General features: G+C 36.7%; 1 long non-coding RNA gene across 1 annotated transcript; it reads left to right on the top strand.

Moving 5' to 3' along the window:
• The first annotated feature begins 10,472 nt into the window (after nt 1-10,472).
• Nucleotides 10,473-12,558, top strand: LOC113274632. Its single transcript, XR_003323128.1, has 2 exons — nt 10,473-10,667; nt 11,952-12,558. It is a non-coding gene; the product is annotated as an uncharacterized LOC113274632 (long non-coding RNA).
• The last annotated feature ends 4,105 nt before the right edge of the window (nt 12,559-16,663 follow it).

Raw genomic sequence — 16,663 nt, 5'->3', positions numbered from 1 at the left:
AGACGATGATGAATTTCTTTGCATGGTCTTTACACTCGGAACGTGTTCATGGAGGAATGTAAGTACTAGAATGGATGAAATGTCGCCGCCACCTGGGGCTGGTTCTTCACCTTTTCCTAATCGGACGGTAACTAGACTTTCGAGATCGTTTAGTAGACCAGCCATCATTTGCGGGGGTGATCTTCTTTGGAGGACGACTAGCAAGGTTGGTGATAACCGTATCATTGAGATGTTGCTCTCGTTCGACCTCCATAACGAGAAGATTCAGTTCATCCGACTCCCGGCTCAATCTACTCTGACCACAACAATGAATGAGCGGAAATATCTAGTAGTTGATCATCTTGTGTAGTTTAAAGGGTATCCTTGTATTGCATGTTCCAAGAAGACAATAGGAAGCACCAATGATCATTGCGGTCATCGCTGTGGCTATCAGAGTAATCTCAATTGCTGCTGTTGTTGCAAGGTTCATATGTATATATTGAAGGACAAGGTCAAGCAGGTATGGACCAGGGAGGAAACTTTCGATGTTCAGATTAAGGATCAGGAAGGTTTATTACCGTCTCCCCTCTGTTGTTACTTTGACAGCAGCACTAGTGCTGTTACACCTCCTACACGTATATTGACTCTCTCCGATCAGGTGCTATTGTACTGGTTTGATGGGGAAAGTCTTATACTCTACAATTTGCGGGAGAAATGTCTCAAGGTGGTAAAATGCTCCCGCTCCTATCCTGGGATTTTTCACACTAAGATGATTGACACCTCAGGCGATTATCAGCTGCATGATCAAGTGGAGAACCTCGTTTGTATGAAAACCGTCATTCCTAAAGGAGCTAAAACTAGTAACTATGATTGTATTGAAGATCTGCAACATGCTATCAAAAGCAACCTACCAGCAGGATGGGTGGATATGGGAAGAGAATCATCGAATTGTTATACTTTCAGTGAACAAGTCACAGTCCCAGATTTGGAAGAGTGGATGGTTGTGCTCAATAGCCTTCCAGATATAGAAGACGATGAATTCAAATTAGATGCCATGGAATATCTTGAGGGTGATCCAATCCGTGTACGAATGTTTATGGCTTTATGGACTGCTGGTTTGTGTAAGAAATGGCTGTTGCGTAAAATCAGGCCTGCCACCAGGTCTGTATAATGTTTATAAGGTCTTGTTTGCTGCAGTTTGCAGAATTGTGTTTCTACTTTCTATTATAAGTATTATTACGGCCTTTATATCTTCTAGTATCCCATTAATCTGTCTTGGTATATCTGTTGCAATTTACTTTGTCTTGTCTCTGCTTAACTCCTGTGTACGGTTGGATCTAAGCTAACCTTGTAGGCTTCAAATCTTTTCTCTGTGCGCAAGTTTATTGCTCTGATTATATATATCTCAACTTTTTCTGCAATTTCTATAGCTGTAGTATCCGCCTGCTATTTGCTTTCCTTTCTACTTCTTGTTCAACTCATTGGAAGTTCAGTGTCGTTCATTTCTGAATAAGACTGCGTACCTATCATATTGGTCTTCTCAAGCCCAATTTTAAGACCTCGTTCAAGCCCAGATCACAAACTAATCAATTTTTTTCAAGATCATCCATCTTTAACCATCATTCATTTCATCCATCATTAACTCTCGTTCTTTCCTTTTAATCTCCCATCAGGCCTTAAACTCATCGCCTCCCCGGCCCTGTTTTCATGTCGGCAAGCCAAAATGAGCATCTGGCTTGGAATTAAGCCTGTCAATATTTGTCCAATATCCGATATCCGTTTCCGAGTATTCGAGATCCTATAGGATTTTATCCGTTTTATCGGATATCGGATATCGGATCGGATATTTTATCGGATATTTTTTCCTTAACATATCGGAAACGGATTAAACCCCATCCGAAATGTTAATATCCGATATCCGATAGTATAGGAACTTATTTATAATTTATCCTAATTTCGAGTCTAGTATCGGATATTGTCGGATAAATATCCCATAAGTGTCAATTATGAAAATGTTTTACAAGGGTTTTTAAGCTTTTTTGTTATAACCGGATACTATCGGATATTTATCGGATATCCGACAGCTTAGCCTATCGGAATCGATATCTGATTTTGATATCCTATAGGATATTATCGGATATCGAATATCCGGTAGTGCTTAACATGTCGGATATCGGATTTCTAAATATCCGACGGATATTCTTCCATTGACAGGCCTACTTGGAATTGTCAAGGAATTAACAACCCAACCACAATTTAACATTAAAGAGGCTGATCTCATTACATAAGCCTAACATCCTATTTTTACCCGATACCTTAGCCAATAAAACCATATGGAAAGAATTGCCCAAACCCTTCAATCCCAAAATCTTACCACTGTACCTAAGATTATAAGACGAGGAGGGTTCTGTTTTATGTGGAAAAACAATCTCAATTGTCGAGGTACTATTTCAATCCAAAAGTTACATCCACATCATCATCACTCTTCCATCTCTAAGTCAACCGTGACTTTGCACCGGTATATACGGCCCACCACATCCAGATGCAAGGCAAGACTTATGGGAGGATTTTCCCGCAATTTTTCACGACATCAACAACGAAACATTTTAGGTATTACTAGGAGACTTTAACGAAGTGATTAGCCTGTCTGAAAAGGAAAAAAAAAAAGGAGGAGGAAGGCAAGTAGCATATGGACAAACACAACCTTTCCTCACAATGATAGATCAAATGGGCTCCATGGATATAGGATTACGTGGGGATCCATACACATGGACAAATAATCAACAAGGTCACGACAATGTTATATAGGATTACGTGGGGATTCATACACATAGAAAAATAATCAACAAGGTCACCATTGGCATACCGCCAACCCTCATACAGGCGTTACACATCTCCGAGAATCGCCTCCGATCATGCCCCAATTCTTCTTCATACCAAAGCATTCGAAAAGAACGAGCAAAAGAATTACAAGTTCGGCCATCAATAGATTTACCCACAACTCAAATAAGTTGTCGAAACATCCTAGAATCAACATAATGACTCAGAACCATCTTTATACCTACAACTAAAGATAATTGCAACACGAGTTACCATTTTGGACCGCAACAAAGAAAACTTTGGACACCTTCCAAAACTAATCAAGAAATTGACGGCTCAAATTCAAGTGGCGAACCATCAATGTGCTATTTGAATTTGTGGTGAACTAGACTAATGGATAAACCAAGAAAAGCATCTTCGAATCCAACAACTCTTCTACAATGTCAGACAACATACTAGCATGAATGAACCTGAATCCAATGGCTTCAATCGGGAGACAACAATACCACTTTCTTCTACACGAAAGCAACCATCCACCGTAGGCATAAAAACAACAACAATTGCAAGATCAACAAAATAACTAGGTAAGCGTTAAGACCAGGTAATCCGAATCATCCTTGATCACTTCACTGACTAATACACCGCCCATATATATCACAACGAAATACGAGGAACTTTTGGAAATATCACTCCCAGACTAACATCAAGATAATGTACCAAAATCTCAGAAGAGGTGACCTCAGGCGAAATCAAACAAACTATGTTCTCTATTAATTCTGAAAGTGGCTGGACCTGACGGATATACTAGTAAGTTTTGAAGATTTTCAGGGAAACCACTCACCATCAATTAATAGCAACTTTTTTAGCACATTAAACATTTATCCCTTCAGGAATCACACTAACATTACCCTAATCCCAAAAATTGACCATCCATCAAAGCCATCCTAATTCAAAACGACCAGCATCTGCAATGTAGCGTACAAAGTGATTTCCAAACGGTAAATCGTATACACCCTCTTCTACCATTCTTAATCAATCCATATCAAAGTGATTTCGTCCCTTAAAGATCAAGACACAATACACAACAACTGCAGTGGAGATATTCCATTACATTAAAACATCTGCACTTACCAAAGATCCAAGAATAGACACTAAACTAGACATTCGGAAAGCCTATGATAGTCTAGATTGGGGATGCATCAAAAAAGCTTTCACCAAAATGAGATTTCCAACCATATTTGTTTATTACATAATTTATGTATCACGACAGTTACCTACTCAATCAACATCAATGGTACCCCGCATGGTTACATGATCCCTACTGTAATACCCCAATATTCGGCACTCGACAGTGGTTGGGAGAATGGGATATAAGTAATGGTTTGTACTTTCCTAACACCGACGCCTTTCCAGCACAAGTGGCTCTAGAGTTAACAGAAAACTCTCTAGATAAACGTGCTCGGGCGAAAGTAATCCAGGGATGGTCGATCTCCCAGGAAGCTGCTACCGGATGAACGCAACAATGCCTGTTGAAAACCCCACCCTACCGAATAACCGTGGTAGTTAAGTTGATCCAGTATCGATGGGGGGACGGGTCATTACAAATGGTATCAGAGCCGACGACAGGTCACCTCTCGAGGGTGGAAGAGTACGCTGAATGACATATGTCAGGTCATTATAAATGGTATCAGATCCGTGATAGACTACAACACCATAAGGTAAAAAAGATATTCACAAAGTTTTGACAGGCCAACCTCATCGACCCTCCGGTTTACCTGAGACTTCATTTTAAACACGAGAGATCCTCGAGTCACATTTTCGGCCTATTTCTTCAAGTTTGGCGCGTAAGGCACAAGGGTGGATGTCCAAATGCCTTACTCCAGCAGGAAGGTTAATACTCATTAAAACATCCTTAATTCCTACATCAAAACCACCTTATGAAAATACAAATGTGCCCCATCCATTTTCACATACAGATAAATCAGATAATTAAGATTTTTCTGAGGCCATGAATTTTCAGTTAAAAAACTTCACCCATTTGGATGGAACAAGCTAAACAAACCGATATCAAAAGGAGGTCTTGGCATAAAGAAAAGTAGGCATAACAATAAAGCCTTACTCATGAAAATAATGTGGAACATACACGACCAACTTAACTCCATTTGCACCAGATTATACAATGAAAAATATCTTCAAAACCAGCCGATTTTCCAAGAAAATACTCCCATCCCTTTTTCCGTCAGCCCCCAGTGAAAACAAATGGCCTCCATCATACCTAACTTCCGTCATCTCATTTTCTATCGCATTGGAAACGGTTTAGACACGCCTATCCAGAAAAATTGGATACCTCAATCTCAAAACCTTGACCCTGCCCAATGTTACCTTATCCAATTAGTGGCTGATCTCATTGATCCTATCACCCATAATTGGAAACATGATCATTTAATTAACCTCCCTCCTAATGTTGTCCAACACATCATAAATATCCACCTTCCCTAAACGCCTCCATATGGAATCATATGCATGCACTCCAAATCCGTAACACAACCTAAACTAACAAGATAACTGTTACCACCTAAACCCCTTTCCACCCACCGAATTCCCGTGGAACTTAAATTGTCCAACAAAAATTCATCTTTTCTTTTGGAAAGCTATAAATGAAGGTCTCCTGACCCTCACTATCTTACACCGCATCAATGTCACTAACTTCAACCAATGCCCCTGGTGCATCACGAAACTAGAAAAAGATGAGCACATGCTTATACATTTCCAGTAGTAGTTTCTACCTAGAACAATCTGTTGTCCAATCTATCAACAAGCCAAACCAACAACCCCACCTCCCAGTTAACTTAAATAATCAAACAACCATCTCAAAAATTCTGCAAAGGTCTAGCCATAACCCCATTACACCAGCTTTCTGTTTTGTTTTCATGAACCCCTGAATGTCCAAAAATGAATTTATTTCCAATCAAAACATACACCGCCAAACAACATCCTAGCATAAATCCTGAAGCAACAACATGAATTTGAATGGGAAAAAAAGACTCTTCCCCCAGCTATCCCTAGGGAACCACCAGTTAGGGCTATTCCAACCAGTACAGAACAACCCCAACAATATCAGCAGGTTGGACCAGACTGGAACCATATTGGATAAAGATCAACACAGATGGGGCTGTTAGAGGACGCCCAGGAATGATAGGAGAAAGTTTCATTTGGAGATATTCAAATGCTCAAACTGTGATGGCTCTTGCGCAGCCTTTGGGAATTACCACAGCTCTAACGGCCGAAATGTGGAAAACTCTTGTAGAAACAAGAACGACAACGTATAGACAATGGCCAAAAACTATCATTAAAACATATTCAGAAAAACGGTAGTGGAAGTGCCGTGGTATATTGCAAGAATGAGTACCGAAATCAAACAAAGAATGCTACAGATTTCCCACTATGATATACAACACAACTATAGGGAAGGGAATCAAGCATCAGATAGTCTGGCAAAATATGTAGTGGACAAGGAAGCCAAGCGGGAAATTTTTTCGACAAAATTGGGACCAGGAGATCTCATCTTTTCTCCAACATATTATTTTAAATAAATTTGTGGGTACAAGGTACCCTCCTATAATAGCCATCTAGGCTTGTTTCTTTTTTTCTCATGCTTCAAATAAATAAATAAATAAATAGTTCCAAGACACCCCTTAACTGGATATGCACAAAGTCAGGATAGCTATAAAATCCATCCACATCCCCAAATTAAAACATACATCCCCGGACATCTGGGTAGTACAGTACTCCGAATTAAAAGTCAGATTCGAATCAATTTCAGTATTAAAATCCTATCAATTTCTTTTCACCTCCAATCTATTCTTCTAATTTTTCTTGTTTTGTTTTGGTTTTGGCAATGGTGTTGTGTTTGAGAAAGTGGAAAAGTTCAAAACAACAAATTCCGAAAAAGAAAACGAAACAAAAACTTGATGAAGATGAGTCAAAGGCTGTTTTTTTTGTTTTCCTTCCGGAATCACATATATTTTATTAAAGTACAAAATTGTTACAGCCCAATTACATAGGAAAATGAACTTGCAAAATAAAGAACAGGCCCATTACTAAGCCTACATCACTCACTTTAAAGGAATGAAAATAAAACTTCAGCGAAATCTAAAGTAATCAACATTGGGAATTTCAATTCTTGGTAAACACCGAGGCCTTCCAATGTGGATTTATTTTTTTCCTGCTACTAAAGAGGCTCCCTTCTTTGCCATACAATCTACAAAAAAGTTCACTTCCCTGTAGCAGTGTTATACTTTATTTGATTGAAATTCTTTATAGCCATTTTCCATCTACCCTTTAGAAACCATGGAACATTTCTCTGAGCAAATTTTACATGCACAGTTTCTGAGTATGACACAACAATAATATTATGCATATTCCATTGAATTTCCAGTTCCAAAGCACACATGATACCATAAGCTTCTGCCAGATAATTTGAAGCTACACCAATACCACCAGTTAGAGTGCCAATTACCTGACAAGCTGAATCTCTGACTACAACACCGAATCCTTCATTACCAAGATTTCCAAATGATGAGCCATCACAACAAAACATTATACAGCCTTGTTCAGGCGGAAGCCAATGACATTTTTCTAATATACTGAAACCTGGAATGCCTAAGACCCAACTGAAATCTAGCAATTATCATTTGGTCAAAGTTTTGACTCCACTTGGCTCCTGTAATTCTTAAACCTCCTTCATTCACTTATTTCATAACTCTGCATTTAAATCTCTGCATATTTGGCTTGATGTCTCAGGATGTGTTTGGTAATGTTTTTTTTTTCTTAAAAAGCACTTTGAAAAAAATATATATAGTAATTATTTTTCATATTAGTGTTTGGTAAAATGTTTTCAAAGTACTTTTAACCCAAAACACTTCCAAAATTCCCCAACTTTTAAAAGTTGTGGGAGAGGAGCTTTTAAAAGCTCTAAAAGCGTAAGCTTTGGTCCTACCTTATTTTAGAACCCACGATTGGGGGATATTGAAACTAATTGGGGGATATAAATTACTTCCCCCAACCAATAGTGTCTGCTAAGGGGTGTTTTTAGGGGGGAAAATTCTAAAATACCCTTCCCCCAAAATAAAAAAACTTAAAATCAAAAAACAAAATCATATCCCTCATTTCCATCTTTACTTCTTATTAATCTCTTTTAGGGTCAGGGCTTTGAAACCTAAATATTCCCTACTCCCTTTCAAATTTTAAATTTTCCCCACTTCCTTTCAAATTCTCTTCTCCTTATCTGCCGGCTCCTCACTTTGATTTTTTTTTTACATTCGGAAGTGATGAAGACCATGCCGGTAGTGATGAAGACCATACCAGAAGTGATGAAGAACATGACGGAAGTGATGAAGACCATGCCGGTATAGATGAAGACCATGCTGAAAGTGAGGAAGACCATGCCGATAGTGATGAAGACCATACCGGAAGTGATGAAGACCATGACGGAAAATGGTTCCGACAATGCTTGGTAACTAACATTCAATGTCGTAACTAAATGCCGACATGCTCGATAGAAATCGATCAATGCCGTTAGTTAAGTGAATTTTTTTTTCATTTTTTGGATACCTTATATCATGTGCCGGCAAAAAAATTTAAGCAACATACTATGCCGGAAAATGGTATTGGCATGCTCGAGAACATCCTATCAATGCCAGCAGTGGACTGATCAAAACCAGAAAAATTTCAAAACGGAATAGGTTTTGAATTTCCAAACTAGAAAAAAAAATTTATACGAAATGCTGTCTCGCACCCCGCGACCTGACCTGTAAGGTCGAACACAGTCGGGAGGGGCTACACCCCCCCTGACCAATCAGATAGTTTTCTACCGGCATTGTATTCATACCACTTCTATGCCGTCACCGAGCTTTTTCAGCTGCAAAAAAGGTGGATTCAAAGAAAAAAAATCAAATTTTCAACCTCTTAGCAGCAATTATCTCTTCACAATCATCTTCCATTTTCACCAAAAGAAGTTCTCTCTCAAATATTTTTTCCCTCCTTCTACTCTCACCTCAGTCACCCAAATACAAATAAAAATACACACTAATCTTTTAACAAATACTTAAGATTTTTCTTTATTATAACTATATACTAAACCTGATTAGTGAGGGGTACATTAGGAATTATGTAAAATATTTAGATAAGGGGTGACCCTGATTTGTTATTTGGATCCATGTTTTGTCCTTTTCCACTATCCCTCAATTAGTTTCAATATCCCCCAATCGTGGGTTCTTATTTTAATGCATGGATTTTCTTTTATATTCCTGCTATATTATATAAATGACCATAATTACCCTTAAATCTTTGATAATCAATTTCTTATTCTGCATATAATATTCTTTAAAGATTGTTAGTTTAAACCTATGTCACATTCTTTGAAGATTATCAATTCACTTTCAAGTTATATTTTATATACCATTAAAATAAATAAATAAGAGCCAATATTAAATAAATATTTGATTTTAGTATAATTTTTGTAATCCAAACTATATCTATAATAAATTTTTTATTTCAACACTGCTTGAAAACTGAAACATGATAGGGATAGAATTTTTATTTGGAATTGAGATTAGGTATACTGTAATCTTACAAACCACCGTGAATTTTAGATTTCATAAGCAAATTTGTTGGATTGGAATAAGCAACATCATTTCAGAAAATTTCATTTATTGTTTGTTGACACTTAGGTCTGATTATAGCCATTTTTTTATCGAACTAAGCTAGGATGGCTTCTTGAGGATTATAGATCTATGAACAACAATTGCATCATATTATACAATGTCCCTGTTAGAGTTTTGAGATTTGAGATATGTCCGACTTGTAATCAGTTTGTAATGTTTTGTATAGGTCGGTTTCAATTTTATGACTTAACTTCTATGTGCTTAAGGTGTCTTTGGCAGTTTAGTAAAAATCAAGAGCTTGCTGCAAGCTTGTGCATCATCATCTAGAGTACAAGAAGTAAACATCTAACTAGATGACTGCTGCCGCAGTCAACCTGAAGGTGAATTATTGATTTTTGAGTTGGTCACTGAGAGTAATTCCAGTGTTGCTGAGCATAGTAAACGAAATTTATTCTGTATATACTATGAGGGTTGATAGCTTTCATTATTTTGCCGAGCAACAAGAGCGCCTGAAGATCATACATGACAAGTTCAAAGAGGAGATAAACCAACATATCCAGGATTGCAAGAACACACTCGATGATCTGCAAGCCTATCAGATTGAGTTAAAAGAAAATGCAGAGAAGCAAAGTATGAATATCGACTTTTTATTTTGTTATCCTAAGCCTTTTGTGTTGAAATTTCATTTCGCAGTTCTTCTAGAAGACCAACATTACGCTAGTTCATAACACCAACCTTTACTCTTTTGTAGAATCAGTCCCTACTTGATTAAATGAAGGAAAACTTGGAAAAATGCCCTATACTTCGATGCCCCGTTGGGAAAATGCCCATGGGAAAAAAGTTATGGGAAAATGCCCCACAGTCACTTTTTTCCATCCAAACGGTCAATATCGTGAGATTGACTGGTCTCATGAGATATCGTCAGGTACGGAAATTCCCAATCTAACCTTTTTCTCGAATCGCTATGTTCTCATCTTCTCCTCGTAACAAAGTCTGCAGTGAGGTTAGAGTTGCACAAACCAGAGACGGCGGTCGATCCAGAGATTAAAACTTGGTTGCAGTGAGAGGTTTTTATAGAGAGTAATTAGTTAAAGGTTTGTGTTTATTTCTTGAAGACAAAGCCATGAGAAACCAGAGAAGGTGGTCGAAGAAATCAGAGATAACGGAAGATCTAAAAAGAGAAGAAGGAGATCGATATAAAACGTAAGTTTATGAAACCCAGTTCTTGTTTCAATTGTGATCCTGAAATTTCAGTTTGAATCGTGTTATTTTATGTTTGGATTTGGGGAAAATTGGAAGTTAGGATTTCTGTACGTTGAATAAGGGTAGCTGTATCATGATTTGTCGAAATTGAACAATATAAACATGATATGAACTGTCAACAATGTTTAATTTCTGAAATTATATGTACTGGAAATAGGGTTCTACTGATTTGTGTGAAATTCAAAATTAGATTGATCTATCACGATTATTTGAGACTTCGTTTGTAACTGGAATTACAACTAGCCTAACTATGAGAACAGTGATCGAAGTGAGGAGTGGTTCAGCTCCAAGTTGCATGTATAGTTACAACTATCCTAGGCATCTAGGTATGAACTATGAGCTTCTTACTCCATAGTATTTCCAGAATTGCAGAAACAACCTCCATAATATTTACAAGAAGGCTACTTTAGATATAGTGATACAATTTCAAGAAAGTTCCTCCATAATATATATAAGAACGCAACCTTGAGTATTTTTTATGATACAATTACAACAACAGTGAGTGACACGGTGTAAATGTATGTGTATCTAATCGATTGTTGTATGACTTCGTTTATGAGTACTCAAATGTACATTTAATTTTCATGGATTCAGTTTACACTATGTTGTACAACTTTGTTTAGTATAATCCCTTAAATTATACTTAATTTAAAACCTCACTTCCTTTTAACTTTCACGAATTTAATATAATCCCTTCCGATCACAGCCACCTACTGTTTCTGTAATTTTGTCCCTTGAAGTAGACCGTGAGGGCATGTTACATTGGGTTTGATTGAATTGATAACAAATTTAGCTCATGTATTATTTTCAAGTAACAGACAAAGTTTTCTTTTAAATGCAAATTATTACATTTCTTATATAACTACAGAATTGAGAAATTGATTCTACGAAAGTTAATTCAAGCCAACGCCCAATTAAAATTAGATGCATTGAGATCTTAAGTAGGCAGCATTTTTACCTATATGTGTTTGCCTTGTGACATATCTGTAGAAATAGATTAAAAACATACCTCCCTGAACACACTTCTCTGCATTGTCTTATCCAAATTTTTTTCTTCTGGCGGTTTGGTTTTTTGTGTACATTACTTTTTATAATAATGCATGCTTAATCTTAATTTGCTGCACATTTGTGGTATTTTTACTCTTTGTGTGTGTTAAAATCGAATTGTAATTGATGTGTGTTTCTTAAAGTTGTGTAATTACACCATGAATGTGTTTTATCCAGGAAATGTATTTATGAATGTAATTACCCTGATGCACATCAATTTAAGGGTAATGAATGGTGTGCATGAGGGAAAGAAACTGTATTGTGAATAGGAAGAGGTCTTGGACAGAGACGAACTCACAGAAAAAGCCTAGATGTTGTACTAAATGTGGTGGACCTAATCAAAACAGATCTACTTGTAAAGGTGGATAATTTGGGTCTAATCCTAAGAAGAAAGGAGCAAGAACTAAGTGTCAGGTTGATGGTGAGTCATTTTTTGAGAAAGCTGAAGTTCCAAAGAGGATTAGGAAGAAACATGCAACATCTACTTCAACTGTGGCTACGAAGAAAACCGCAACATCTACTTCAACTGCTGCTGGAACAAAGAAGAAGAAGGCAACCAAGATTTCCATTGGCAATATAAAGGTGAAGCAGAATTTTACTGCAGGTTCAGGTAGTGGTGTTTGTGGATTATGGTGTTTGTTAGGCCTGCACATTTGACAATGTTTTGGGTGTTTCACCTGTGGTGGTTTTTTGACGTTGGTAGTGATGTTAATTTGTCTCTTTTTAGAGACAGCTTTTAGTGGGTATGTTGTTATTTTGAGAAGTGAAAGTGCTTTTACTGATAGTCCTTGGAATTGTTCATTTTTCATTTCTTTTACTCATAATTGCTCATCCTAAGTCGTTCAGTTTTCCTACCCGACGTGTCACAATCTGGTGACTGGACACAGAGGTAATCAACACATCCCAATATTTGTAGCCGTCCATCAAATTGTGGTGTCTGGGCACTGTCTGTGTGCCTATCTGAGGTCATTTATAAAATTGGTAAGCCCTATTTGGTAATAATATCCCCTATCTGATACCGACCATCATCAACTACCCCACTAGATGCGTCAATATCTGCCCGAAAGGGTAATTTGGTCCTCTGACTCACACGTATAACTCACTCGTGTGCCTTGTTTGACCCTTTAACGGCAGTTGGATGGAAAAAGTGACTGTGGGCATTTTCCCATAACTTTTTTTGCATGGGGCAGTTTCCCAACGGGCATCGAAATATGGGTCAGTTTTCAAAGTTTTCCTAAAATGAACGTCATTTGTTCCATCTTATAGACCACGTTGACCTGTTATTTATCAAGTTGTTTCCGGACTGCTTATGATAAAATATAGATTCTTAGTTTTGGCCCATTAATCAGATTCTAGGTTGTCTAGGTTTTCAAACATTCAGAATATGTTTAACACAGGAAATAATTATAGTGAAAACTACAGGGAGACCCATTCTCCCAGATTTTTCCACTGTCAAACCCACGGAGAGAAAAGTTCAGGCGCGCACCCATTTTCCAGTCAAAAATTCGTAGCAGACCCATAATTTATGAAATTCTGCTTCTCAGTTTTTAAAAGGCCAAACTACCCTTTTCTTCGAGCGACGAACAAAGAGAAGCGAGAAGAAAACAATGGTGAACTCCGATTATTCGTTTTTAACATTTGGATTTTTCCCTTTGTCAAATCTTTTCCCAAATCCTTTTCTGAATAATCTTCTCAATAAAACTAGGGTTTCTGTTTCAAAATCTGCAGTTTAAATCTGGGGATTTTGGGTTTCTGTTGTCTTTGATTATTCGAGAAGTAAAAAGAAATTAAAATTAAAATTGAAGTTGAAAAGGGTAAGAAGTGTGTTGCAGTATTTCGATATCAACTGAATTGGAAATTTTCATACCTTATTTGTCTCCATGTTTTTGATCTCAATCGGAAATTTATGATTAGATTTGAATTAAAGATGTTATGCATAATGTCTTGTGCATAACATCAGTTTTGTTTAGATGCATAAAACATTATGTATTATTTTGTTTTAGCTGCATAATGTCTTATGCATTACTTTTTCACTTTTCTGATTATGCATCAGTTTTGTTTAGATGCATAAGACATTATGTATTATTTTGTTTTAGCTGCATAATGTCTTATGCATTACTTTTTCACTTTTCTGGTTATGCATCAGTTTTTTTTAGATGCATAATACATTATGCATTATTTTTGTTTTAGCTGCATAATGTCTTATGCATTACTTTTTTTCACTTTTCTGGTTATGCATCAGTTTTTTTTAGATGCAAAAGACATTATGCATTATTTTGTTTTAGCTGCATAATGTCTTATGCATTACTTTTCTCACTTTTCTGGTTATGCATCAGTTTTTTTTAGATGCATAAGACATTATACATTATTTTTTTTTAGCTGCATATTGTCTTATGCATTACTTTTTTCACTTTTCTGCTTTATGGATTTTTATGCACGTGCATAATGTCTTCTGCATCATTTTGTTTAGTGCATAAGACATTATGCCATTATTATTTCTGCATAAAACATTATGCATTATTTTTGTTTTAGCTGCATAATGTCTTATGCATTACTTTTTTTCATTTTTCTAGTTATGCATCAGTTTTGTTTAGATGCATAAGACATTATGCATTATTTCGTTTTAGCTGCATAATGTCTTATGCATTACTTTTTTTTCACTTTTCTGGTTATGCATCAGTTTTTTTTAGATGCATAAGACATTATGCATTATTTTGTTTTAGCTGCATAATGTCTTATGCATTACTTTTCTCACTTTTTCTGGTTATGCATCAGTTTTTTTAGATGCATAAGACATTATGCATTATTTTGTTTTAGCTGCATATTGTCTTATGCATTACTTTTTTCACTTTTCTGATTTTGGATTTTTATGCACGTGCATAATGTCTTCTGCATCATTTTGTTTAGTGCAAAGACAATATAAGGGAAAATTTAGCTGCATAACTTTTATTCTGTTTCTTCTACTTGATTTTTTCTTCTTCGTCTTTTTCATCCATTTTTGTTGAAATGTATTCTAGGGTTTAGTCAAAAATGATTTACTTCTTTGAATCATCGATTTTAAATGATTTATTTCTTTAAATGATGGAGAAAAAATCTTTGGAGATCCGTTACAGAGATTAATGGAGGAATAGGGAAAGAAACCGGCGGAGAAGAAAAAAAATTATGCCCAAAAACGATGAAGGGTAATAGAGTCTTTCAGTACGTTTTAAATATTTTTAAATAATTATGGGTGCGACTGTATCAGAAATTAATTGTGGGTCTGGCGGTAAGAATTTTTTGTTTTTCGGGCCTGCGCCTAAGTTCCCCATAATTATAAGGATGCTAAACCAAAGTCAACATAGAATGACTTCAGGTGAACTTGAGTTGATTGCACCGAGGGAAATTTATTCATATCCTTTTGACATCTAATTTTGGTGGACTACCTTTACGACTTGCGGAAACTCACATTTCCAAAGCGATCTATTTCCTCTTTTAATTGTTTTCTGGATTGTTATATCTTGTATGAGTCCAAAGTCCAAAACTAATGACTACGTACCCTTTTCATCGTGAAAATATTACGAGTGCATACAGCCGTCTTACCATCTGGATTAGTAGGTCCCTTCTAGGTGGCATTGCTACTTTGTCAAATTTTGCTCTCAATGCTTCTATTTACAGATCTTTTTATAAGCAACTTTTCTTCTGTTATGCACTCGGTTAGAATACTGTGATAGTCACTGCCTACTAATCAACCAGATATAGACTAGATGTAGATATGATACACAGATTTGATTACCTTCCTTCTATTTCTCTAATTTATATGCATTACATAAATATATCCACTGGGTTGAACTCAGAATACGGACGAAGGTGAATACCAAGTCCATGTTAGGCAGTCACAATATGAGGATTGTGATGATGAAAAGGAGGAGCATTACTCTTAAGCTCAATTTGTCCTCATTTCCAGTCTGACTTGTCTGGTATGCTGTGCTTGCAGGTTGCTAAGTGATCGCACTGGGCACAGGCCAACGTTTTCCCTCTATTTGTTGTCTTCACAAGGGACAGAATACTGTTAAGTTATTTGGGATTCTCCCTCTCTAGGAATTGGGACTTTATATTTCCAGTTAATCCATAATTTTAAGTCCTAGGAGAAAAAAGTTAGAAAGAGTGAAGAGAAGTAGAATGAAATGTTACGCATAAATACTTAGTGCTTGGCTGTTTCTAATGGAATAAAAGAATGAAGTGTTGCCTGCAGTATGTCTAGTAATTAAGATATGTTCTTTGGCATTGGTGTGGTGTTGTTTCGTGGTTTTCTAACAACCTTGTATCATGGTTCATAAAGATCAATTTCCAATTCTAGTCCATATCATTGCAGAGACGTTATTTTTCTTGTCTTTTTATGATAGCCATAGAGAATTGGAGTTCTTGTATGAAAGATAAAATTAGTTCATTCATTCTTCAATCATTTAGATATTAAGTTTATTCCTCTCGAAAGGGAAATATCTTATGCAGATTTCCAGGCATGTTCTTTTCCACGGTCAAGGCCTGGCTGATCAAATTGAATTGCATAAATGCTTACAACTTTCTTAGACTGACCTTGTGTCGACTGTTAAAAAAACAACGACCATGAGGAAAAAAGAGGGACTTGCGGATATATTTCCCTGAACCAGACCTTCCGGAAGTGGTTCTCACGGAGGACTATGTCAAAAGTATTCGTGCATCTTTACCTGAACTCCCAGAAATGAAGCGCTAGAGATTTGAGAATATGGGCCTCTTAGCATGCAGGATGGATGTATTCGTGCATCTGTTTTACAAAATAATTTCCTTTACAAATTTGAATCCGTGTAATCACGTAGTGGTGTCGCTTCTTCGTGTTATTCGGTCGGCCCTTCCACCGTGGCAACGGTTGTACT

The sequence above is a fragment of the Papaver somniferum genome, chromosome 4, assembly GCF_003573695.1.
Source record: "Papaver somniferum cultivar HN1 chromosome 4, ASM357369v1, whole genome shotgun sequence".
In the NCBI taxonomy this organism is placed as follows: Eukaryota; Viridiplantae; Streptophyta; class Magnoliopsida; order Ranunculales; family Papaveraceae; genus Papaver; species Papaver somniferum.
This window is presented reverse-complemented; position numbering and strand designations above follow the sequence as displayed.